Raw genomic sequence first — 25535 nt, 5'->3', positions numbered from 1 at the left:
TTACAATCAAACAGTAGGACATAACACTCCCCCCAAATATCAAAACAGTCCATGCAGGAATTCCCGCTGTGACACAAGGGGATTGTAGGCATCTCTGGAGTGCTGGGATGCAGGTTTGATGCCCAGCCTGGCACAGTGGGTTAATGATCCAGCATTACCACAGCTGTGGTGCAGGTCATCACTGCAGCTCGGAGCTGATCCCTGGCTTGGGAACTCCACATGCCATGGGGTAGCCAAAAAGAAAAAAAAAAAAAAAAAAACTGTCAATGCAGAATATAAAATAAATACATATTAAATATCTAAGCAAAAACAGAAGGAATATCACAGTGTGACCAGAGCTAGCCAGATTTCTTCTTTCCTAGGTTTATGATGCAACCCAAGAACTCTTTCATGCAGCCAAGAAGCAGCCAGTAGGCATATGTAGCCACTGAAATCAATTAAAACTAAATAAAATTGAAAACTCCATTCTTGAGTCATGCCAGCCACATTTCCAGGACTCTCTGGCCCCATGTGGCTAGGAGACGATATTTTGGTAAAGAGATGCTGGGTGAGATTCTGCTAAGAAATGCACAGATGAGACACTGAACTGGAGACTTGATAGAATGAGGGCCCTTTAGATGGTCAGCAAACTTTTCGGAACAGCATTAGCTAAGGAATCATGTAGGCTCTGTTGGCCAAAGCATCTTTTCCACAGCTCAACTCTTATGTTGTATGACAAGAGCAGCCAGAGACGGCTCACCCGGGAGTGGCCATGGCTGTCTTCCAATAAAACTTTATTTACAAAACAGATCTGGCCCAGAGGCTGTAGTTTTCCAACCCCCAGCATGAGGTGCATATAAGAAGAAAAGTGGTTTTGCATTTTCTCAGAATGCTCTCCTGCTAATAGGAGAAAATGACTGCATTACCATGGGTTAATATTTTACCCCTTCATGGTAATAGTCGAAATGCAACACATTGAACCAAATGCAGGACTCCCCCCCCCATGAAAGTAGTTGTGTACACTAAATGTGAGTGAGGCCAGTTCTGATTTTTATCATCTCTTTCCCCCATGGACTCCATCAAAGAATGCACAACCATCTCATGGATCAAACCGGCTTGAATTATAAGCTACCTGGGGAATGTCATGTCTCCTTAATACTGACGTTTTTCAAACCTAAGACGCATTCCCTAGAGGCCAGGCGGCCCTGACGAGACACTGGCCGTGAGCAGCAACCCCCCCCTCCCCCGCAAAGGCGGCCGAAGCTCATTAAGCAGAAGCCGTCTTTGCGCTCTGCCGTCCACGCCTTGTCACAAGCCTCCTCCATCCCTGGCCCTTCGTCGTACATTTGCTACTCCCTCCAATGAGGAATAAAAGCTACGCTCCCTCTTGACAGGCCCAGAGACGGTGTGGGCAAGGCCTTCACTTGGAGATCAGGGCATCAAGGTTAAAAAAACCTCCCCCCACCTCCCAAGTTGGGCTTGAGATGAATTTAGCAGCAACCTTGGGCTCCCTAGAGATAGAAACGCCTAAGAAACATTTTTGCTCTCAGATATCTTTACCAACAGCAGGGCTTTCGGATGCTGCTGAGGGCCAACACTGCTCAACAAATGTGAAATACAACACCAACACCAAGAAAACAAAGGCTGGGTTTACTGAGGAAAAAAAAAAAAAAATCCTCTGAAGCACAGTGGTTTCCCTCATGTGCACGGCTCGGTTTCAAGCATGGGTTTCCCTTGAAAAACAGTGTGATGCCTTCTTTTTCGTAACGCCTGTGCCTGCTTCCACTCAGGCTCATCTTGTTCACAAAGAAAATCTCTTGATGTAAAGAGAACCCCGAGGGACCAGGGACAAAATCCGGACTGCTTGCTGGATGGGTATGTTCAGGAAATGGGCATCCAAATTCTTTGATAATCCGGGGTGATATTTAGTGACTTCTGCTGGGAGCTTTGCAGAAGTTAATACTCATTAAGTAATTGCTGAAGCCATAAATTACTCTCCAGCTGACACTGCTGCAGGACTGTGCCTCTGTTACATACTGAATCCTCAGAGATGCCTGAGCCATAAATACCTACCCAGTACAGAGAGACATGGACAGATGATAAATGCGTAAACACTAGATAGATGATAGCTACATACCTGATAGAGAGCTGATAGATAAATGATGGATAGATAGACAGATAATAGATAGGAATAAAGTAAGGGAGCACTTACTGAATAACGTCTAAATCTCTAAGCCTCTGTATATATTCTACTCTTCAGATGTCCAGATAAGGGAACGGATGCTTGCAGAGTTAAAACGGGATCAGATTCTCACAGCTAGAAAGGAAACACGTCGTATTCCTAACCCCCGACTTTGCTCAGCTCACATATCTGTTTTCTTCTGTTTCCTCCTACCGTGTAACAATTCCAATAATCAACTGTTATGGAATATACTCAGCTGACATAGTTTAGGACTATCGGTAGTATCTCCATAAAAACTGCTACCACGATACACGTGTGTGTGTGTATCACATAGACACACATATGTACACATTTAATTTTGTGCAAACTTCATTTCACATACAGTTAATGTCAGATGCTCTCAAAATTCAAGCTTAATGAGGAATTGAAAGAATGATCTAGCTCAGAAAGAACCTTCTTCCAAAATGTTAATCGATCGCTTTAGAGTATATATAGGTTTTCCTTAAATTTATTTTTTCAGATCAGGCTCAAAAGAAGTCCTGTGTGCAAACGTGCTGCAGACGAGGGTAGGCAGGTGTACCGTCTGGAGTTGTGGGTCACGGGGGTCTTGTCCCACTCTACTCCTGAGGACCTGAACTGAGGCGACACCCACACCAGGAGGAGCCTCGTGGTCTGGCCAAAACGCCCATCTTTTCCACCCATCCTGGCCCTGACTCTCCAACCGCCTCTGAGCGCAGCCCTGCCAGCACGGGGGTGGGGGGGGGTGCAGGTGACTTTTCCCAACATTTTCTCAATCAGTCACCTTTTTTTAAATTTTTTTTATTATTATTTTTTTTAATTTTCCCACTGTACAGCAAGGGGGTCAGGTTATCCTTACATGTATACATTACAATTACATTTTTCCCCCACCCTTTCTTCTGTTGCAACGTGAGTATCTAGACAGAGTTCTCAATGCTATTCAGCAGGATCTCCTTGTAAATCTATTCTAGGTTGTGTCTGATAAGCCCAAGCTCCCGATCCCTCCCACTCCCTCCCCCTCCCATCAGGCAGCCACAAGTCTCTTCTCCAAGTCCATGATTTTCTCTTCTGAGGAGATGTTCATTTGTGCTGGATATTAGATTCCAGTTATAAGTGATATCATATGGTATTTGTCTTTGTCTTTCTGGCTCATTTCACTCAGGATGAGATTCTCTAGTTCCATCCATGTTGCTGCAAATGGCATTATGTCATTCTTTTTTATGGCTGAGTAGTATTCCATTGTGTATATATACCACATCTTCCGAATCCAATCATCTGTCGATGGACATTTGGGTTGTTTCCATGTCTTGGCTATTGTGAATAGTGCTGCAGTGAACATGCGGGTGCATGTGTCTCTTTTAAGTAGAGCTTTGTCCGGATAGATGCCCAAGAGTGGGATTGCGGGGTCATATGGAAGTTCTATGTATAGATTTCTAAGGTATCTCCAAACTGTTCTTCGTAGCGGCTGTACCAGTTTACATTCCCACCAGCAGTGCAGGAGGGTTCCCTTTTCTCCACAGTCAATCAGTCACCTTTTGAGGCTAAGATGGGAATGTTCTCTGGCCACATCCCCAGACTTGTCAAGGAGGGAGCAGTACTTTACGTGTGTACGGCCCACAAGTACCGTCAGAAGGCATTCCACATGCTCTCTTCCGAGTCTGTCTGCGTCCATGGCTCTGATCAGCCAGCTCTAGCCGCTGCTTTCACAGGCAGCCTACCTTGTCCTTCCCATGAGCCTTGCATCTGGGGAGATGAGTGTGTTGGGTGCACGTACAATTGGCTCTGAATTTCACGTCAGTTCCCCTGTTGGCCCGAGGGCAACTCTCTTCAGATGTGCTCAGCTCTATTGGTTATTGTTAATTCTTTTTCTCCCACAGAAATGTATACTCCTCACAAAGGGGCAGAGGTCGACCTTGCGAGTCAAACGTCTGGATCGCATTAAACGGATGTTTCTAACAAGCAACGTGTCCAACATGACAAGAGAATCTGAGACGCCCTAAGGAGACGAACCACATGACGCTCATAAGGCGTAAGAAATGAATCCAGTTTTTTCTCTCCATGGTAAAAAAGCTGAGGTTCAAAAGCACCCAGACATACATTTCCTGACAAGATCTTGGCTTCCATTCATGCGTACGTTTTGATGCGAAAGGCCCTGAAACCCAATAAGAAGGCACATCATGCGTCAGAGCACTGCAATCCACTCCCTAAGTCTTTTCTTCAAAAATAACAACTAAGGGGTTCACCCCCCCCTGCACCTTTTCTTTGTTTTGGCCACACCTGCAGCATGTGAAAGTTCTGGGGGGGAGTTCCCATCGTGGCGCAGTGGTTAACGAATCCGACTAGGAACCATGAGGTTGCGAGTTCGGTCCCTGCCCTCGCTCGGTGGGTTAACGATCCGGCGTTGCCGTGAGCTGTGGTGTAGGTTGCAGACGCAGCTCGGATCCTGCGTTGCTGTGGCTCTGGCGTAGGCTGGTGGCTGCAGCTCCGATTTTGACCCCTAGCCTGGGAACCTCCATATGCCGCGGGAGCGGCCCAAGAAATAGCAAAAAGACAAAAAAAAAAAAAAAAAGAAAGTTCTGGGGGCCAGCGATCAAACTCTCACCATAGCAGCAACCCACCCCACACCAGTGACGCCAGGTCCTTAACCCAGGGAGCCATCAGGGAACTCCCTAAGGTCTTCTCTTGCTGCTGCTTATAAAACCCACCTAGAAGAAGAAGCGTGTGGCAGGAAGACTTGGTGATGGGAAGATGACAGGCTTGCAATGGGACATCAGCACTGCAACACGCCTTTTTGGAAGAGTGGGAAGCTTATCTTTTAGTGAGCATTCAACCTAGACATGAATCGTGAGTGAATTAAATATTTAGATATACACATACCTAATCTGAATTTCTGAGATAATGACCAAATCAAAACAATCTTTAAAGGGCCAGTGGAGCCAATTCTAACAGCTTAGGATGAAGCCTGTTGGAAAAGAGGCCATGATTTAGACTCTCAGATCCAGGCACTGGTACCCTGGTGGTAAGAGATAGCCATGAATGGTGTTCTAAGCTGTTTGCACGTATTAACTCGCCGAATGAAAGGCCAGGGTACTGACCTTCCGGTAAACATTTTGATCAATCTCATCCGTGCTATTATTCTTCTGCCTATAAAGCTTGGTGAAGATAGCCCTCATCAAATGATAGCTGTATTTTCACAGCATCATACAATTTTAGCAAGAGAAGTAATTTCAGGGATCAAGTTCTCAAGCGTATTATTTTATAGATGAAAAGACTGGGGATTCCAGAAGATAAACGAAATCCTACGTTTCATATTCCTTTAGTGGTGAAGCAAATACTAAAGCAAACATGTATCCTCAGAGGCCTCCTGCTTTTTTCGACAAAGGTTGGATCCTCTTCAGCTTTTATATGTTTGCATTTCAGTTTAACTCATATTCTTGAAGAGTGTTTTAATCTAGACCTGTGTTCATCTTATATTCTGACCAAGGCTTAAAGCAAACTGACAGTAAACTGTGTGTGTTACAGAGCTGGGAGAAGAGAAATATGGTATTTGCAAAGCCAACTTGAAGGCTGCCTCAGCAACAAACATAAGCCAATTAAACAAAACAAGACAGTCTTCAGTCATTCTTTTTCATTTAACCAGTGTTGCTGAGGCATGATGCACATACTTAACACTAAAAATACGTGACAGCATGAGCTTAGCTAATCGTCCTCTTTTAAGTTTCTAAAAACGATGAAACACTTGCTTTGCTCTCTATATGGAGGAACACGTCACCAAAATATACCCTCACGGGCAGGATTATGCTCCAGAACAGCTCTGAGTCCTGTCCCTTCCTGACTTAACTCCACAGCCTTAGGCAGAATCTATTAAGAATTGCACCTCTTACCAAAGAAAACCATCATGCAAAAGGATCCATGCACCCCAACGTTCACAGCAGCACTATTTACAAGAGCCAAGGCGTGGAAGCCACCTAAATGTCCACTGACAGCGGAATGGATAAAGATGATGTGGTCCCTATATACAATGGAATACTACTCAGCCATAAAAAATGAAATGATGCCATTTGCAGCAACATGGATGGACCTAGAGATGATCATACAAAGTGAATTAGGTCAGACAAAGACAAGTATCACACCTATGTGGAATCTAACTAAAAAGGATACAAATGAACTTGCTTACAAAACAGAAAGGGATTCACAGATCTTGATATCAAACGTACAGTTACCAAAGGGGACAACAAGGTAACTAATGATTACCATGTTTCATGGGGGGAAGGGATACATTTAGAATTTGGGATTAAGGTACACACACTACTGTATATAAAACAGATAATCAACGAGGACCTACGGTATAGCACAGGGAATTCTACTCAACAGCCTATAATAACCTATATAGGGAAAGAATCTAAAAAAAAATGGATACATGTATATGTATAACTGATTCACTAACTTAATCCAAAACTAACCTTACAACACTGTAAATCAATGTATCCCAATAAAACTTAATAATACTACTAATAATAACAGAATTGCACCTCCCATGAGCAAAATTAATTGCACTGCACCATCACGCATGCCACTGGGAAGAAACAGGGCCCTTGCGTGCTTGGAGTGAGTTCTGCCTACACTCAGTACCCACTCACACTCTGCATAAGTACCTAAGGGCTGCCATCCTTAATGCTCAAGCAGGCGTTTCCCTTAAAGAAGGCTAAATTCACACACAGGGAATACCATAGTAGTTCCTGGGAACAGGGTCCTTTTCATTAAAGGAAAAAAACAACCTTGTTTTGCAGAAATGATAATTTCTTGCCTTTAGGAGAAAAGTTCTTCTTCTTTTTTTTTTTTTTTTTTTTTTTTCCTGTCTTTTTAGGGCTGCACCTGTGACATACAGAAGTTACTGGGCTGGGGTCAAGTCTGAGCTGCATTTGCAGGCTACACCCTCCATTTTTTAAAAGAAATTATGCAATAAGAAGAGCACATTCCATAGGGCCAGCACTGGCTTCATATACGCATCTATCACCCCCACCAGGATATTAGAAAATACAGAGAAACTCCATTGCTCCAGAGTCTGCTCAGCCTAACAGGCCTTTTCTTCTGTCTTCAGATATGCTCAGATCACCCCCACTACAAGGGAAAAGCAAAGCACACAAGATTGATCCTGGAGCTCCTGTCGTGGTGCAGCAGAAAGGAATCTGACTCGGAACTGTGAGGTTGTGGGTTCGATTCCTGGCCTCGCTCAGTGGATGAAGGATCCGGCATTGCTGTGGCTGTGGTGGAGGCTGGCAGCTGTAGTTCTGATTCAACCCCTAGCCTGGGAACCTCCATATGCTGCAGGTGTGGACCTAAAAAAAAAAAAAAAAAAAAAAAAAAAGAAAAGACAAAAAGAAAAAAAAAGATTGACCCCTTCCTGCTTCGTCAAGACACCATGTAATCTTTCCGTATTTTTGCTCTGTGCTAATGGCCTCTCTTCCCACACCTTTCTTCTCCAAGTGCTTGCGATATAATTTTTCTCTCTTCACCACTGGCACTGATCTCCTGGCATTAGGAACCGCCTCCTTTGCTGAAGTCCTGCTGTCCCTGTGGCCTGTCTCTGGATGGCTCGTCCTCTCGTCGCTCCTGAATTCTGCTGGTAGCCTCTCCCTGCACCTCGCTCCCCCTTGCTCCTCTCTTGTCACATCATCAGGGGACCAAATCATGCCCTGCCCCGCACGGTCTTTCCATTTCAGCAACGTACTCCTTAGGGGTGAGCTTATCCAAGTTCTGATTTGGTAATCATCTTTCTATGGCTCTCAATTCACTCCCTTTAGGAGATAAACCTATGTTCTTCTTCCCCTGCAAACCTCCGTGATAATGAACCCACCTCATGATCTGCAGATCCCATCTCTCCCCTGGGCTCTGCTCATCTCTTCTTGGTACCTACAGATTATTCTTCATTCTTTCTTCATCAACTTGAGCATATTGATTATCTTTATCAATCTTGATCAACTTTCCCCACATGTGCGTCCCCCTCTTCCCCCCAAATTGGTTTCTTCCTTCCAACATTCTTGCTGGTTACACCACAACTCTGCCAGACAGCTAGAAAACGTAGAATGTGTAATTGCTTTGATGGTTCTATTTCCTCTCACTTTTTTTTTTTTAAATTTAGGGGCACACCTGCAGCCTATGGAAGTTCCCAGGTTAGGGGTCGAACTGGATCTGCAGCCACCAGCCTATGCCACAGCCACAGCAATGCCAGATCTGAGCCATGTCTTCTACCTACACCACACTCACGGCAACACTGGATTCTTAACCCACTGAGGGAGGCCAGGGATCGAACCCGCATCCTCATGGATACTAGTCAGGCTCCTAACTCACTGAGACACAGTGGGAACTCCCTATTTCCTCTCACTTCTGTCAGTGCAAGTTTGCTGCATACCTATTAATAGAAGTCGATAGGTGAGATCCTTTGAAATATCCCCTTGATGTATTCCCTCCTCTATTTATCTCAACAGCCAAACCTTCTTCCTGGGTCTACATGCAAGATTTATAAATTCAGAGCAGGAAAATTCCCAGAGGCTAAGCCCCCAACTCATGGATCTGCAAAGCAGTCCTGGGCCACCTAGATCCCAAGTTCTTGTTATGAGGGAAAAATAAATAAACAAAACCCAACTTCCCTACATCTCTACGGTCTCACTGTACTGTTACAACTGGCACAGCACATATTCCGATGCTGCAAAACAACCACATATCGTTGCCAACTTCATGCCCTTTAGAGACTGCATTCCCAACTGTATTACAAGAACTCATCAAGGAAAAAGAAACTAAATAAGAATCATCTTTCTAGACACAAATGGTGAGTTTCTTTAAGCTCAATGTCATCCATGAGCTATACAGAACCTGCTTTTCAAAGTGTGTGGGTTCCTTGGCATCTCAGAGTGCTTTAGCTAACGAACCACTTCTATAAACGGTGAGAGTCATGAAAGTAAGCATCTCCCTTAGCCTGACAGTAGAAACCGTAAACCTTTGCCAGATCACGTAGAAAAATGTCCAAGATAACCTCATGCATCATCATCAAACAGTGAAGTGTAAAATACTGTGGTATTTCTGGCAATCTCGTTTAGTTTGTCCATTGCAATCCATCTTGCCTCTGTTCTTTTCCCACAGGACACGGTGCTGTGCCCCTGTGCCCCCTCTCAGTCTCTTTGGACAAGGACCTTGCTCACCGGGTGTCACATGAGAGCAGGTGCCTATTACGTGGACAGGGGCATGGCATAATCCAGTGCTCTGTGGGGGGGCGGGGGCGTCTGTCCTTCTTTAGAGGGGCTGGGATGTAAATCCTCTCCTCAAGGCACCTCCCTAAGGAGAATGTCGCTACACATGGGGTAAAGACAGGGGTCGGGGGGAAGGTCCCATGGGCACGGCCAGACAGAAGGAGGGCCTCAGGCTCATGCTGCTATCATGTTGCATGGTTTCCTCTCAGGTCTTAAGAAGGGCAGAGAGTCACAGAACACAGCGCTTGGGAGAGGTGAAAGACATCCCTGCAGGGCTCAGAACCCCTGAACTGTACGCCTTTTGTCATCATTCGGAGGAGAGGCTCTGAGGCTGAGTGCCATCAATCACCTGGAAACGGCATCTGTCATTGGTCCAGCTCAGCATGGGGCATGTGTCCTGCGCCCCGATCCCTGTGCAATAAGGCCATCAAGACAGGAGTGCTGTTCACACAGATCCTCACGAGGCAGCAGCCGGGCTCAGCCACCCGGAGCCTCTGCCAGGACAGATCCTGCCCGGGGGGCCGCAGCCCACACCAGGCCTCAGTCCCTTAGTCTGTGGCTTCGAGCCACCCAGCCGGCTTCTCCAGCCCGAGCGGAGAAGGAAGAGGGACGCGAGGATGAGATCATGCATGCAGAGCATGGCGTGTACATACCAGACCTCAGTCAAGACAAACTCAGACACTCACTACACATCCGGGCAGAAACCCTGGTCTCTGCCTCCAAAGACCATCAACCTACTTAAAAAAAACTTGTTGTTTTTTTTATCAAAGTATAGTTGATTTATAGTTTTGTGGTAATACCTGCTGTACAGCAATGTAATTCAACGCTCAACATACTTTTATTTTATTCTATTTTATTTTATTTTTTTAGGGCCGCACCCATGGCATATGGAAGTTCTCAGGCTAGGGGCTGAATTGGAGCTATAGCTGTCAGCCTGCGCCACAGCAACATGCGATCCAAGCCAAGTCTGTACCCTACATCACAGCTCATGACAACGCCAGATCCTTAACCCACTAAGCGAGACCAGGGATGGAACCTGCATCCTCATGGTTCCTAGTCAGATTCATTTCCGCTGAGCCACAACGGGAACTCCTTCCACATAATTTTCAAAGACAGAAATATCATAAACCACAGAGCCTATACAATTTAAATAATTTCAACTGCATCAGATGTGTCTTTTTCAAATAAAATTAAATGTGATTAAAACCAGATGATAACGCCAAAAAAAAAAAAGACATTTGTGTTCAAATCATCAGGCTCTATCTGCAGAAAAGAAGGGTGAAAAGGTAAAACTCAAGTTATTGCTCACAACTATAAAAGTAAAAAAAAAAAAAAAATGTAGAGTTCCTAACTAATCCTGGATCAATTACCTAGGTCGTAACTACTTAGCTTCTACTCTTGATCCTTCCAAATATTTTAGAATCAGCCACAATTCCCCAGAGCCCCAACAGGCTTTACAAACTGCATGGTGGACAGTGCGATGTGCAAGAGAAGTTCCAAACTGAAGCAGAGAAATCCCTTTTTTCCTCTCCTGGACAGGCTCCACGTGGGGACATCTGAGGCACAGTTTGTTCTGCGAGCTAAGGCACTGACGCGCTGAGTATCAGAGGCACCTTCCTGCTTCTGATGGATCCTGGTCGGTCGCCGGCACTGTCTTAACGTGTGATTCAGGTGTTCACCTCTGACAATAGTCTTCTAGGCTGATGAGGGTGCCAGTGTCCCAAAGCCACTTCATAGCAAATATTCTAATGTGAAGTCGCAAATGTCCTGCACTACACACACCCTATGTAGAGACTTCAGGTCACTTTTTTCAATTGAGTATATTCATGAAATTTATAAATGCATGTGAGGCGTGTACCTTCTAGCAGAAGAGTAAACCCTGTGTGCTCTCAGACTATGTTGGCTACATCAGCCCACTTCATTTAACTCAAACATAGGGTCCAGGGAGTCTACTGTTCTTCTATGCGTATCCCTGATAACTGCAGTACGTTACAGAGGCAGCTTCCCTGTCAGATGGACATCCTTTGTAAATGATAAAGGATACCTTGTTTCTTTGGGTGTATTTTCTAACAGCTGCACCATGGCATATGGAAGTTCCCGGACAAGGGATCCAATTCAAGCCATGGCTGTGACCTACACCATAACTGCAACAACTCCAGATTCTTTAACCCACTGTGCCAGGTCTGGGACCAGACCCAGCTGCTGCAGTCAGGTTCTTAACCCATTCTGCCCCGGTGGGAACTCCTTGAGCTTGGTTACCAAAGGAAAACAAAAAAGCATGAAGGTTTGATACAATGCATCCTAGTCTACCATTTGGATTGTAAGGTTCTCTTAAGAAAGAGAAATAAGGAGTTCCCGTCATGGCGCAGTGGTTAACGAATCCGACTAGGAACCATGAGGTTGGAACCATGAGGTTGTGGGTTCGGTCCCTGCCCTTGCTCAATGGGTTAACGATCTGGCGTTGCCGTGAGTTGTGGTGTAGGTTGCAGACGCAGCTCGGATCCTGTGTTGCTGTGGCTCTGGCGTAGGCCGGTGGCTACAGCTCCGATTCAACCCCTGGCCTGGGAACCACCATACGCCGCGGGAGCGGCCCAAGAAAAGGCAAAGAGACAAAAAAAAAAAAAAAAAAGAAAGAGAAATAAGAAGTTCCTGATGTGGCTCAGGGGTGACCAACCTGACTAGTACCCATGAGGATGCAGGTTCGGTCCCTTAACCCTGGTCAGTGGGTTAAGGATCCAGCATTGCCGTGAGCTGCAATGTAGGTCTCACATGCAGCTCAGATCCCACGTTGCTGTGGCTGTGGTGGAGGCCAGCAGCTACAGATCTGATTTGACCCCTAGCCTGGAAACTTCCATACGCTATGACTGCAACTCTAAAAAGCAAATAAAATAAAATAAAATAAAATGTTTAAAAAATGAGACCAAACGCCAGACTTCATAGGATTTCAGCAGTTGAGAAGCAAGCCCTTCTCTTCGAGGCTATAATACTTTCAACTTAGAAGGAAGAGGCTGAAGGGGAGGGGGAGGAGGAAGGAGTCTTATCCACATCTTCCCTTCCTCATTAACTGCCTCCGTGCTCCTTCATTTAGGACATACAGAAACTGCAAAACATGTCGAGAGATCTTTTCTCTAGATTCCTTTCTCTACAGTCAGCTTGATTCAACAAGCATCATTCCCCAAACTTCACGTGAATCTTGCAAAGCTTTGTGCAATTTCCCCACAATTTCCAGAGTTGTATCAATTCAATCTTAACTTTCCAAACAATTCTTTAAGATACTTAAAATTTTTTCCCAATCCATCCTTTTCCCTTAAAGTTTTCACTTTTTAAAAAAACGTTCTTTTCTAATTGGCTACTTAGGTACCTCTACCTCCTTTTGCTTTCGAGAATGAAAAGGAATCTTAAAATGTTAGAAATCCAGGTACCCCGTTAGCACCCGAGGTAGAACGGTAGCCCTTTAGCCTCAAAAGACATCAGAAATCCTGGAGATCTCCGGTAACCTAATGGTTTCAGATTTGGCATGGTCACTGCTTTGGCATGGGTTCAATCCCTGGCCTGCGAACGTTCCAATTCCATGGGCACAGCCCCTGCTCCCCCCGAAAAATCAGAAACCCCATTATTTCCTTCAAAAGTGACTCTGATAAAATAACATTTAACCTGGGCAATTCCAGGAGGAGCAGGGACTCCTGGGAACAGTCATTACAAGGTCTGTTCAAGGTCCCCAAATCTAAGACATGATCCGTAACCTCAGGTGTATTTAAACATTCATCTGCAGAGGTGGCCTTTTCACTACGGAGGCAGTGCGATTTGACACAGGAAAGGAAATGGAAGTAAGAGTGGAGACACGGATCTTAACTCAGAACCTTGGGTGTGCTCAAGACTGAATCACCATGACGTTGCCCAATTTCCCTCCATGGTCATTTGTCCCTCTAATTCATGAAGCTGGTGAAATAGTCCAGCTTGAGGGTGTGTGTGTGTGTGTGTGTGTGTGTGTGTGTGTGTGTGTGTGTCTGTGTGTGTGTGTGTCTGTGTATGGGGGTGAGTTCATCCTACTTCACCAAGGGTCTGTTACGTCTTTGGAGCTTGCGGAGGGCAGGTGGCTGTGAGAGGAACAGTTTATCTGTCAGGGTTCAACCAAAGGAGACCAGCAGAATGTCCACATCTATAGCTGGCGATAGACCCATGAGAAATACATGTGTATGTATACATAAAATTAACATGCAGATCAGTAAGATACAGCTCGCTATCAATCAGGTAGATGGTATCTATATCAAGAATACACTGATAAATAACATACAGCATATAGATATACCTACAGATACAGTGATCGATATATAAGATATATAAAGATATAGATATGACATATATTCCAACTAAAGAGATACAAGGCATAGCCGTCCATGTACCATATATATTCTCTTTATCTGCATCATACACACACACACATCTCCCTATTCAATGTCGTCTAGATCTAGATAGATAACTTGACTGATACAGATACGGGAATACTTCTAGTCACAGTCACTACAGGGTTACCTACGATTGCAGGGATCTATTACAGAGCTCTGGTGACACCCTTGCCGAGCTGGTGAGCAGCCCCCATAAGGCTGGTGTTCCTGCCCCTGATGCTGGGGCAGGAAGTCCCCAGGGCAGCGGCAGGAAGGGAGGAGGCGCGCCCAGGGGGCGCGTGGGGAGCAGGCTGAGCCCATAAGCACGGTGGGCTGACACAAGGATGGACTGACCCTTGGCCTTACTGCTGCCTCTGACCCTGGTGAGGAGGGTTCCTGAGAACGCAGGGCCCCTCCTCAGGGAGCTAACGCATCCACACCTGCCCTGTGACGTGGAGAAGCTGAGGGGGAGGCAGGGAGGGTGGAGCTCGTGCAGACCCAGCCGCTGCCTCACACCAACACGCAGTCAGCAGATGACCTGCAAGATGGGGGCTGCTTCCCTCCCACCCTCCTGACCCCCAAGGATATTCTCCTTTGCAGTGATTCATACAGGAAGGGGATTTCTGGGAAGCGTAATTCAGCCAAGCCGAGCTGACACACTGCAAAGTCAACACAGAGGACATGGCTGAGGCTTTTATATGTAAATTTCAGTAGCAGCATCTTCAAATGCTCATAAAATTTCTCACGAATGAGACTGCATTTCCTAGTCTCCCATGCAAATAGAAGTGGCTGTGTGGTTCAGTTCTGGTCAAGGAATAGAAACAAAGTATTACCCCAGGGTGGTAGCTTTTGAAGACAACAAAGGATGGCATCCTTCATCTTTCTCTTCTTGTGTTCTTCTTTCTGGAATGTGTATGTGAGGGTTGGAGCCCCAGCAGCCATCTTAGTTTAAGAGGCATGGTGAAGTGGACAGCAGGAAGAAGCCTGGGTCTTTGATGATTTGTGAAGCCACCTCATCATCCTTGTTAGGGCCTCCTACAGACTGTATGTGAGTTAAGATTAACTTTCCTTTTTTCGAGCTACTTCTCCTTGTGTCTAACTATTACATAATGCTAAATGGACACAGAAACTTTGGGATTCAGACAAGGGTCCACCTAAGAGGTGTCTTGGAAAACTCTAGCCTTGTTCTCACGAGTCCTTCAGGCTTAGAGGTGTCACATGATGCCTTGTAATACCACGTGATCATTGTAACATCTTCTTAGCTTGAAGAACAAGGGACCCTTATGCCTTTTCTGTGCTGGGCATGGGTATCTTTTGTGGGAATCTGTAAGGTCCTAGCTGCCGGCTATCTCCCTTGCAACGTGCTGAGGAAGCAGGGCTCCTTTCTTCAGGATTTCCTGAAGAGGGGGTGTGGTCAAGTTGCCAAGTAAATTACAGGATTTCCAGTTAAACCAAATTTCGGCTAAACAGTGAAAGGACAGATTGACAGGTCCCAGGGGCATGCAACTCCCATCAGGTGCAAAAACACAGCAGGTGTGGGAGTAAAAGTGAAGCAGGAAGCCTATGAAATGAGACCCATAACTCAACAAACAAGGCATCTGGGGGGCTACTGAAGGTAAAGGCAAACGGTCTACACAGCCCCATCTACCGTGAGGACGACCGGTACCATGGCTTAAACACAAGCGATAGTTCATGTGGTGGTGTTGGATGGCTGGCCACATGGACTAAAGTCTCCAGGTTCCACTGAGGGCAGGGACAGTGAAAGTATTTTATAAGTATTTTTCTTTAGCAAAATGGGTAATACGCTTTAAAAAACACATGTTTTTAAAAGCTTCCGTTTTCGATAAAATTCACACATACGGCAAGCCTGAGTCATTTTCCCAGGTTGCTGAATACACTCAGATGGCCACAGATGCTGGCCATTTTTGCTTTATTTTTCACTGCAGCATCAGCAGTCCCCTAATGACCTCAACTATCACCATGCTTTCCCAGGCGTCTGATTTAATTACACAAAAAAGAAAAATACGTTTCTACATGGACATGTCTCCATTTGCACACTACAAGGATATTTTCTGACATGGAACTTTAAAAACCTAAAGCTTTTTTTTTTTTTTTTAATTTTTTGCTTTTTAGGGCTACACCCATGGCACATGGAAGTTCGCAGGCTAGGGGTCGAATTGGAGCTATAAACTGCTGGCCACAGCAATGCAGGATCTGAGCCTTGTCTGCAACCTACACCACAGCTCACAGCATCGCTGGGTCCCTGACCCACTAGGCGAGGCCAGGGATCAAACCTGCATCCATGGATACTAGTCAGATTTGTTTCTGCTGTGCCACAACAGGAACCTTATTTGATAAACAAACAAACAAACAAAAAACCCAACTGCTCATTTACCTCTGTGAAATGAAAAAAAAAAACCAAACTACTTTTGGGGTGTGGCACCCAGAAAGCTCTGAGTGACACTGTAGGAATCGTGGCCCAGGCTTGGTGATGTGCCCTCCTACTGTCCTTCCTACTGCTTTCCCCGGGGAGAGCTGCTAAATGTTCTCAGCTTATTGTGAGTAACTGTTCAACAGCCACAAACTTGATGGCAGATTCCTCTCCACTTGACTCCAACGTCATGGACGGTATCATTCTGTCTTCACTTCAACAACCTCGGCACAATGGTCCTTCCAGGAACTCCTTTCCAGAAATGAAATCCCCGTAATTTCATTGCATCAACATGATTTCCTACCCACCCCACTGCGTTCTCTTTTTTTGGTTATTTTTTCTTTTTAGGGGCGCATGGCAGCATGTGGAGGTTCCCAGGCTATGTCGAATGGGAGCTGCAGGTGCCGGCCTACAGCACAGCCTCTGTGATGTCAGATCCGAGCTGCGTCTGTGACCTACACCACAGCTCAGAGCAAGGCCTGATCCTTAACCCACAGAGCGAGGCCAGGGATGGAACCTGCGTCCCCATGGATCCTAGTCAGGTTCGTTACCACTGAGCCACAGCAGGAACTCCCCTGTACGGTGTTCTTTACTGAGTAAAACCTTCCCACAATGCTTTTGTGGTTCGGGTGGGTGGCAGTGAAACAAACCACCAGAGAGTGTGCGAGCATGCAGTGCACCACGAGCAGCGATAAAAAGAGGCAGACGCGCGGTCGGGAATACCAGGAAACACTTGGCCCTGAAAGGGTCACGAGTGGCCAATGGATGCTCTGAGGGAGGAGGCCTCTACACCTCGACTCTTATAACGGAGTTAATACAATTCTTCATTCCTCACCCCAAAGCAAAGACAGACTTGCAAACAAAACAAAGAAGGCGAGAACGGCCATAAAAGACACCTTTGATGACCTACCAAAGCCAGTGCCAAAACCAACATCAATCATACGCCGAGTTCCCCACTTCAGCCCTCGTCTGGCAGAGTCTCGCCTGCTAGCGTCCATAAAAATGAAGTGTAACACTTTTCCAGATTCTTAAGTCTCAGAAACGCCTTTTATTGAGTGTGACTATGCTGCCTTATTAGATAGGGGCTGGTTTATATTACAGACACTTGGGGCCTTTGGAGCAGAACTTGTATTTACTGAAGCAAGGTCTTCCAGTGTGTGCAACAGACCTGCACATGTGAAGAAGCTGCCCTCTTCATCATTTGATACCAAATCCTTCAGTCCACCTCGGTATTAGAAACTAAGTCGCCTGTGTGCTGATAAACTTGATCAATTCAGTTTTAAAAAAATCATATTATATGGGAGTTCCCACTGTGGCACAGTGAAACAAATCCAACGAGGATCCGTGAGGACACGGGTTCAATCCCTGGCCTTGTTCAGGGGGTCAGGGATCATCCGGCACTGCCGTGTGCTGTGGTGTATGCTACAGACGCGGCTCAGATCCCGTGTTGCTGTGGCTGTGGTGTAGACTGGCAGCTACAGCTCTGATTCAACCCCTAGCCTGGGAACTTCCACATGCCAAGGGTGCATGTGGAACCCTTGCCCTAAAAAAAAGCAAAAAAAAAGAAAAGTCATATTCTGAAGTGATTGCTTTTGTCCAATGTACACCTCTAAAGGATGGTGGAAAAGGGGCTTTCCTTCTTCCAAATCAGCTCTGTTTCTGAGTTCAGATAACCAGTGTGTCTTTATCTGTGGGCATCCAAGGGAAAGACTTTTTGACCATTTTCTCCAAATAATCCCTGCCTCAATGCTGGATGGCAGATGGGTGCCCAAGCTGTCTGCTGAGGGCTCGCGCTCCCCATCAGGGCCCACTTGATCTGCCTGGACCTATGGAGGGGTTAACGCCCCAAAGCGGCTCCCATCAGTGACCCGAAAGATGCTCCACCTTCTTCTGTCCTCAGGTGGGATGGGAGTCTGGGGTACGGCTGTGCTCCCTGCCAGAATCCCCACCTGTGGGGTCACCTGAGTGCTAGCAAACACCCTAGGGGCCGCCCTCGTTCCCTGGTCTCAGCCCCAGGCTCCTCACCACCGCTCCTCTGCCCACCCCCCACATAAACCTATGCATAGGAATCTGCATCTCAGGCCTTTCTTCCAGGGAATGAAGATCCAAGCAAGAAGTCGTTTTAAAGAAGGTCATTATATACACGTGAAAAAGGAGATGTCCTCCAGAAGAGAGAGGGATATGACAAATCAGACCCTGGGAATATGACAATAGATGTCTTTGTTAGCTACGGCTTTCTGTAACATATGACAGAGTTCTGACGAGGGTGAAGAAAATGATGTCACACATTAGCAGTGTGTGTGTGTGTGTGTGTGTGTGTGTGTGTGTGTGTGTGTGTGTGTGTGTGTGTGTGTGTGTCTCCAAGATCCACAATGGTAACAGAGCCAAGCCTTAATCCGAAACTAAGGGGGGAAAAAAGTGACACAGGCAGAGGAAAGCAGGAAATTCTGCAGACAGCGCAGCCTTCAGATTCTTGCAGACAGAAGGCAACTTCATTTCTCATTACTTTAGAAACTGGAAAAAAGGAGGGAGGAAATAGAAACAAACAACAGGGAGTTTTCTAGGAAGGAACCAAGAACAAAGTCTGTTTGGGGACTGAATTAATGCCACAAAGACTGAAAACCTGGGAGCTGGAAAACGCAAGTGCTGCCAATTGGAAAGAGACGGCAGAGACAACTGCTCCCAGAGACAAAAGGTACCCGGCCGTTGAGATGTGTGTCTTCAGGCTGAGCCAAAGGCGGGGCCCCCAGATATGAGGGTCAGAATGTGCTCAGGGTGGCTCTGCCTTAGGCTTCTGCAGAGATGGGAGCAAGCGGCAGACGCAGACTATCAGCTGGGCTTCTTTTGCGAGCGTACGTCTCCATCAGCTGAGCTGGAGACCTTTTTTCTCTGTGGCCTGCGAGGTCCAGGGACAAACTGCAACCTCTGCTAATCATGCCTGAGATGAGAATGGAAAAAGGTGGGGTCTGTGTCTGCCCTTGCCAACAGGTTCAGGCACAAAGAGAAAGGTCAGCACGTGTCCTCGTCACCAGCAAACAAGGGAGTCACCCACACGTCTTACGGTGTCCTGAGAAAGCCTGGACAGAGAGTCCATCTAAGTCACCCGGAGAAGGCCAGTTCTTTGCAGGAAGACATGTCTCACCACAGAAACCAGAAGGAGAAGTCTGAGCATATACATCCAGTCCAGAGGAGTCCTGGAGGTCAGCAAGGAAAGACGCTCTCAGAGGACCAGCACCACTGCATACTTCTTGAAAGCCAAGACATCAAACCTTTTGGCAACGCTGTCAGGCTTGGTTAAAGACATGCGAGACCTGAACACTTCAGGCGGCGTCCTTAGTGGCCCAGCGAAGGGCTTTTCCAGGAACAATCCTGGCTCATGCAAAGTCTGCTGCAGGCATGACTCCGTCAATGTTGCTAGAACACTCACAGAACTTCCAGAACCGGGAGCAAAGGTCACCTGCCGTGCGACAGAGTCCAAAGAAGGACTAGGGGACTCTAGGTTTAGTTCTCAATGACCCTGAGGCAGGCAGAGGGGCCGGAGTCACGGAAACTTTAGCTTGGACGGTTGTAGCCAGATACGGAGGGGAACCGGAGGACTGGGAATTCAGCAAGGGGAGATGGTGGGCGTGGTGGCAGGAGGGGCGTGACGGCAGGGGTGCGCCTCCTCTCAGACGCTTCTGACCGAGGCAATGTGAACAGAGACTTGGTCATGGGTGGCAGCCGGGACAGAAGTAAGGTGACAGAGCTTGCTGGCTGTCTCAGGCCAGCAGACCCCCTGGAGACATGGGCCCCCTCACTGGTTTGGAAGCCGACAGCACTTATGACTTGAACCCAGTCAGAACCCACATGGGGATGAGAACCCAGGGTTTTAAGTGAGAATCACTCACCCCGTGTCTGGACTCACTGAGGTTCCGCTTCGTCACGTCTCCCACAGAAGGAGTTCAGCGGAAGACAAAGCGCTAGGCAAGGAACAGGTTTACCAGGACAGGATGCTTGTGAGACATGCAAGCGGGCAGGCGAGGAGGCTCTGCCCCGAGGGTCCGGGGGGCTCCAGTTTTATCATCCGGGGGGAAGGGAGGGTCGGAGGAGCCACTGCTCTTTCCTGGAGCCGTCGCGCCTCCTTGGTTTCCCGTAAGACTACTGACCCTAGAAGCTCAGACTGGGACTGTCATGGTGGTTCTTCACATCAGCAGGGAGCGGTCCTCAAACTTCTGCCCTGGGTCTGGACCTGAACGCAGGCCGCCCCCCAGCGCCCACCCAACGACCTGAGGCGTATCTCGCGCCTCCACCTGTCCGGCAAGTCTGCCTCATGCTGACGCTCCTCTTGCGCAGTTATTAACTCACAGCGGTCTCCCCAAGTCCCCTCCATTTCCCTCTCTATCTATGCTCCCTTGTGGGCACTTCCACACCCACCTGTGTAACTATCCTCCTCCATCCCTGTCCGTCTGGGGAGATGGCCTTGGTTGCAGAGAGTAGCTGGTGTGAGAACGGGACCCAGAGGAGCCAGATACTGAAGACGCTGACTCAACAAAACTTGATCTAAGGGCTCTCCAGGACAAGCAGCAAAATTCAAACCTGCGAATTCTAGAGCTGTGTGTCCCCCCGACGCACATCCCTTAAGGTCTGACCTTATTGTCACTGTCCTCTCAGTCAAGCTTCTCTCTCTTCTGCAGTTCCTGCAGAAGAGACTGTGTGGCTGTGTTTAAACACACGGCTTTCAGGGTCCGACAGATGGGTGGGTCCCTGGAGCTACTTGCCATGTGGCTTTGGTATCAGCCATGCCACGCCAGCTTCTTCGCCAGAGAAACAGAGGTAATATGTTTTCATGGCATGATTTGATCTGTGTTTTGGCTCGATGAATGTCAGCCGTAGTCATTTATGCCTCAACCGGTGGCAGAGCCCATTCCATCTGCAAATCCTAACCTTCTAAGGGTCTCCTCCCTCGGTCCCTGTGCTGGTCTGGATCCCACCCCCCCCTACAAGGGTCCTCCCCGACCCTTTCTCTTCCCCCTGCTCCGTCTGTCTCCTAACGAGGCACGTTCCCCATCTGGGAGAAAACAGCAGATGAAGGACTAAAGGGGAAAGTAGAGATGCTGGATGTCCTAAGAGCACAGTCTGGACTGTCTCCGGATGGAGAGGGAAGGAGGAAGCCCACACCAGCTCAGAGGACTTGATCAGGAGGAAGACGAACAAGAACATAAGTGAAACCGGCAACCCGGAGACCGTGGTCACACAGAAGTTAGTCTCACTCCCTAATTCCCTGGAATCCTGACGCCACCTGGAGAGGCTCGTGTTCCCTGGAGAGGGTGAGCGTGCCCAGGTGTCTGTGAGATGGAAGCAGGAGGGTCAGCGTCAGAGGAGGTGATGGGAGGGGGGCAGTACGGCTCAGAATGATGTCGGTCCACCAGCCAAGGAACGCAGGTGGCCTCTAGAAGCAGGAAGACAAAGAGATTCACCTCTGGAGACTCCGGAAGGAGACAGCCCTGCTGACACATGGGTTTCAGCCTGTAAAACCCAACAGAGGCTTCCAAGCTCAAGATCTAGCAGATAACAAGTGGGTGTTGTTTTAACGACCGAGTTTGTGATACTTTGTGACAGCAACCATAGGAAACTCAGCACTAATACACCTATCGAGCTGATGTCTCTGGGGACACCAGGTGCTAGGAATGAATCCAGGTGACAGCTCACCCACCTGGGGGAAGGGATCTCTCCTGTCCATCCCATCTCCCCCCAACCCTTTCCCCTTCAGCACCTGCCGTTACTTCCCACCACTGTGCAACATGCGCCCACAATCTGAGCACCTGAAGGCAACGTTCCTTAGCTCACGGTCCTTGACGCTGGGCTCAGGTCCCGGCCGCTGGGAATACTGCTGCAGCGAACACAGGGATGCAGTGGCCTCCCCGGTATTCTGATTTCAACCCGTGTGCAGCTCAGGAGCTGCTGGATCGTGTGGCACTTCTGGCTTTAATCTTTGTGAGGATCCTCCGACTGTTCTCAATACCGGCTGCACCAGTTCACACTCCCACCAACACGGCACAAACGTTCCCTTTTCTCCACATCCTCGCCAGTCTCCCTCCTCCTCACAGCCTTGGGAGAGGTCTGATTTTTTTGGTTTTTTCCCCAGAGCAGTTAGGGTGAAATTACTTCGTTATCATGGTTGGGTTTTTTGGTTTGTTTGTTTTTGTCTTTTTAGGACCACACCCCTGGCATATGGAAGTTCCCAGGCTAGGGGTGGAAGCAGCGCTGTAGCTGCTGGCCTACGACACAGCCACAGCAACGCAGGATCCCAGCCACGTCTGCAACCTACACCACAGCTCACCACAATGCTGGATCCCGACCCACTGAGCAAGGCCAGGGATCGAACCCCCATCCTCGTGGATACTAGCTGGGTTCGTTACCACTGAGGCATGATGGGAACTCCTTGTTATCATTTTTGAGTTTACACTTTTTTTTTTTTTTTGGCCTTTTTATCTTTTCCAGGGCTGCCCCTGAGGCATATGGAGGTTCCCAGGCTAGGGGTCTAATGGGAACTGTAGCCTCCAGCTGACACCAGAGCCACAGCAATGTGGAATCTGAGCCACATCATCGACCTACACCACAGCTCATAGCAATGCTGGGTCCTTAGCCCACTGAGCGAGGCCAGGGATCGAACCCACAACCTCATGGTTCTTAGTCAGATTCGTTAACCACTGAGCCATGACGGGAACTCCTGAGTTTACACTTTGAAGAGATAATCTCAGTAATCATTTTACACATACAGAAAAACATATTCATGAGCAATGTTAATCCTTGAACTACTGGTTATGAAATGCTATTAATTTCTTTGATCAATATTTAACTGACTCCAACAAAGGGCAGCCGATGAACAGGCCAGTGTTAGAGCTGATGTTGATTTGTGGAGAATTGGAACCTGGTGGCCAAGGGTTCATTCCTCAACGTCAACTTTTTCTCAGCATATTTGGTCACCTGGACAATATATGGCTGTTCCAAATGATGTGATTTGGAAAGAAGAGTCAATGGGTCAGAAAAAAAGATTCAGACCTCAACCATTTGGAACAAGTGCCTCAGATCAACACGATTTTTTTTTTTCTTTCTCTTTTTACGGCTGCGCCAGTGGCATATGGAAGTTCCTGGGCCAGGGGTTGAATCAGAGCTGCAGCTGCAGGCCTTCCTCGCAGCCACAGCAATTACCAAATCCGAACCACATCTTCGACCTATGCCCCAACTTGCGGCAATGCCGGATCCTTAACCCACTGAGCAAGGCGGGAATTAAACCCACAACCTCACAGAGACAAGGTTGGGTCCTTAATCCTTTGAGCCACAATGTGAATTCTCTGATTTTTTTTTTTAATGTGAGGGCCCAAATATTATATCAATGTTAACAGAAACCCCCAAATAACAATAAAAAGGATAAATAACTCTATCCCATAATATTGTGTATAAATTTTTGACTTGATTTTCCAAAACATTATTTTACTCATAGACATTATTTTAACATAAAGGTAAAATGTACAAAGCCTTGCATTTACCATTTAAAAAGTCAAATCCATAAATATTAGATGTGGGAGAGTCGTATACAAAGTTACTTGAAAAAATTACCTCACCGTGAGTTCAGCATACATCGACAGTGTAATTACTGCCTCAAAAGCTAATGCAATTCTGACTTCATTAATGAAACTAGGAACGCGGAAAAGAATAAAGAAGTACTAGCTGCCACTCACTCCTCATCTTTAGACTCTCCAGGGGGTGCTATTCTCCGCTTCAAGCCAGTTGACACAAGTATTAACGATTTGGACAGATGTTCTGAGGGGTGAACTAACAGCTGGAGCAGAGGATGCCCTCCGCTGGAAACGAGATGCAGGAAAAGGCAATGCAGCAAAGGCCTGGCCTGGAGACACAGTAACCATCCTCATTTGACACAAGTTGTTTCATTCAGAAAACTTCTCACGTTGCAGGTGGCAACGACAGCCCAAGAGGTAAGGCAGGGGCATTTGAGAGAGAGCTGTTTCAGAGCAAGGAGGAGCTTTCAATCTGTTCAAAGCTGCAAGCAACAGGCTCAGAGGCGAAGGCGTTCCTCGTTCTCGAAGGAAGGTCTCCGGAGGGTTTTTGGACAGACCATCTCCCAACCGGGCAGACAGCTGGGTTGGACAAATGAAGTCCTTTCCAAATAGAACATTCCGTCATCTTTACTCCTATGAGATCACAGAGTTGCCAAAACTAAAAATTAAATTTTTGTGTTGGTCTCCTTCCCTCTGGTACCCACCCTCCCACATGAGTCTCTGCAAAATGAGTACCACGGCTTAACGGACCAGGGGAATACATGCTTTTCTCGCTTACATAATTCTATAATTTGATGCTGCAGCACTCTGAAAAGGCGGTGAGAGGGGAGTGGAAGCCTACTTTGATAATGTACGTATTTCCCTCTTGTAATGAAGGCAGAGGAACGATGCTGAACATTTAATCGAGGGATGGAAAAGAGATGCAATGAAGGACTCTGGAATTTTGTTTCACATTTTGGCAGAAGGTCAGAGTATTTCCCAAGTAAATGAAGGAGAGAAGCATTTGGCTAATTCACTATTTTCTGATTTTAAGACTCGCTTTTCTCTTCTACTTGGCTTTGCTCTAACCCATTGAAGCCAGGCACAATTAGAACCCAGAGAGGGTTTTGAACATATGTGAACTTAATTCACAACGCTAAAGGGAAGTGGATGTTACCGTCTTAGAAGCCAAGCCATAAGGAGTAAAATACATACCATGAAATGATTCCCTTGAACGGTCCTACTATAATGACCCTCATAAAAATCCCACATGTCATGAAGCCAAATGCAGTACGAAATACCTGACTGAAAGGCAGCATATTAAACACACTGTAATTTTTATTTTGTCATGTTGAGGTGAGGCATGTCGGCGGTGACCAATTAGAACATTCCCAAGTTGAGGTGCCTCAGGGCAGTTGATGTATTTACGTAGATCCTCCTCCAGCCTAGCACATGGCCGTGTGTTTCCTTCAGGTACTAAGTGAAGGCGAAGTTCTTCCCTCTGGGTAACGGCACAGGCTACCTGGAGCCAAGCGGTTGCTCCTCCAGACAGCTGGGGGGCACCCAGGACTGGGACAGGGGCGGTCACGGTCAGGAAAATGGCCAGGCGCAGGGTTGGCTTTCAGGACTGCACGATGACAATCCAAGATATTAAACCGAATACAGGGTGTGTCTCTAAGCGAGAGAGGGTGGTTGATTTTGGCAAACACGCCCAGTAGACACACCACATTCATCTACATCCTTCTAAGCTGTCGT

General features: G+C 47.1%; 1 long non-coding RNA gene across 33 annotated transcripts in view; it reads right to left on the bottom strand.

Annotated features, from left to right (window-relative positions):
- Positions 1-25535, bottom strand: part of LOC102166211 (uncharacterized) — a 544835-nt gene that overhangs the window by 437343 nt on the left and 81957 nt on the right. For 2 of the 33 annotated variants that reach the window (XR_014836108.1, XR_014836110.1), the window contains exon 6: positions 23571-24434. The exons of 30 other annotated variants lie outside the window; for them this stretch is intronic. This is a non-coding gene — a long non-coding RNA (uncharacterized LOC102166211). Of the gene's footprint in view, positions 1-2964; positions 4332-23570; positions 24435-25535 lie in introns of those variants that run through there. One more of the 33 variants, XR_014836103.1, reaches the window with a different exon arrangement.

The sequence above is a fragment of the Sus scrofa genome, chromosome Y (assembly GCF_054392235.1).
Source record: "Sus scrofa isolate SSC_HxYL_T2T_F1_AM1 chromosome Y, Sscrofa_HxYL_maternal_Yorkshire_Landrace_v2.0, whole genome shotgun sequence".
Classification (NCBI taxonomy): domain Eukaryota; kingdom Metazoa; phylum Chordata; class Mammalia; order Artiodactyla; family Suidae; genus Sus; species Sus scrofa.
The sequence above is the reverse complement of the archived record's forward strand: the minus strand, read 5'-3'. Positions and strand labels throughout refer to the sequence as shown.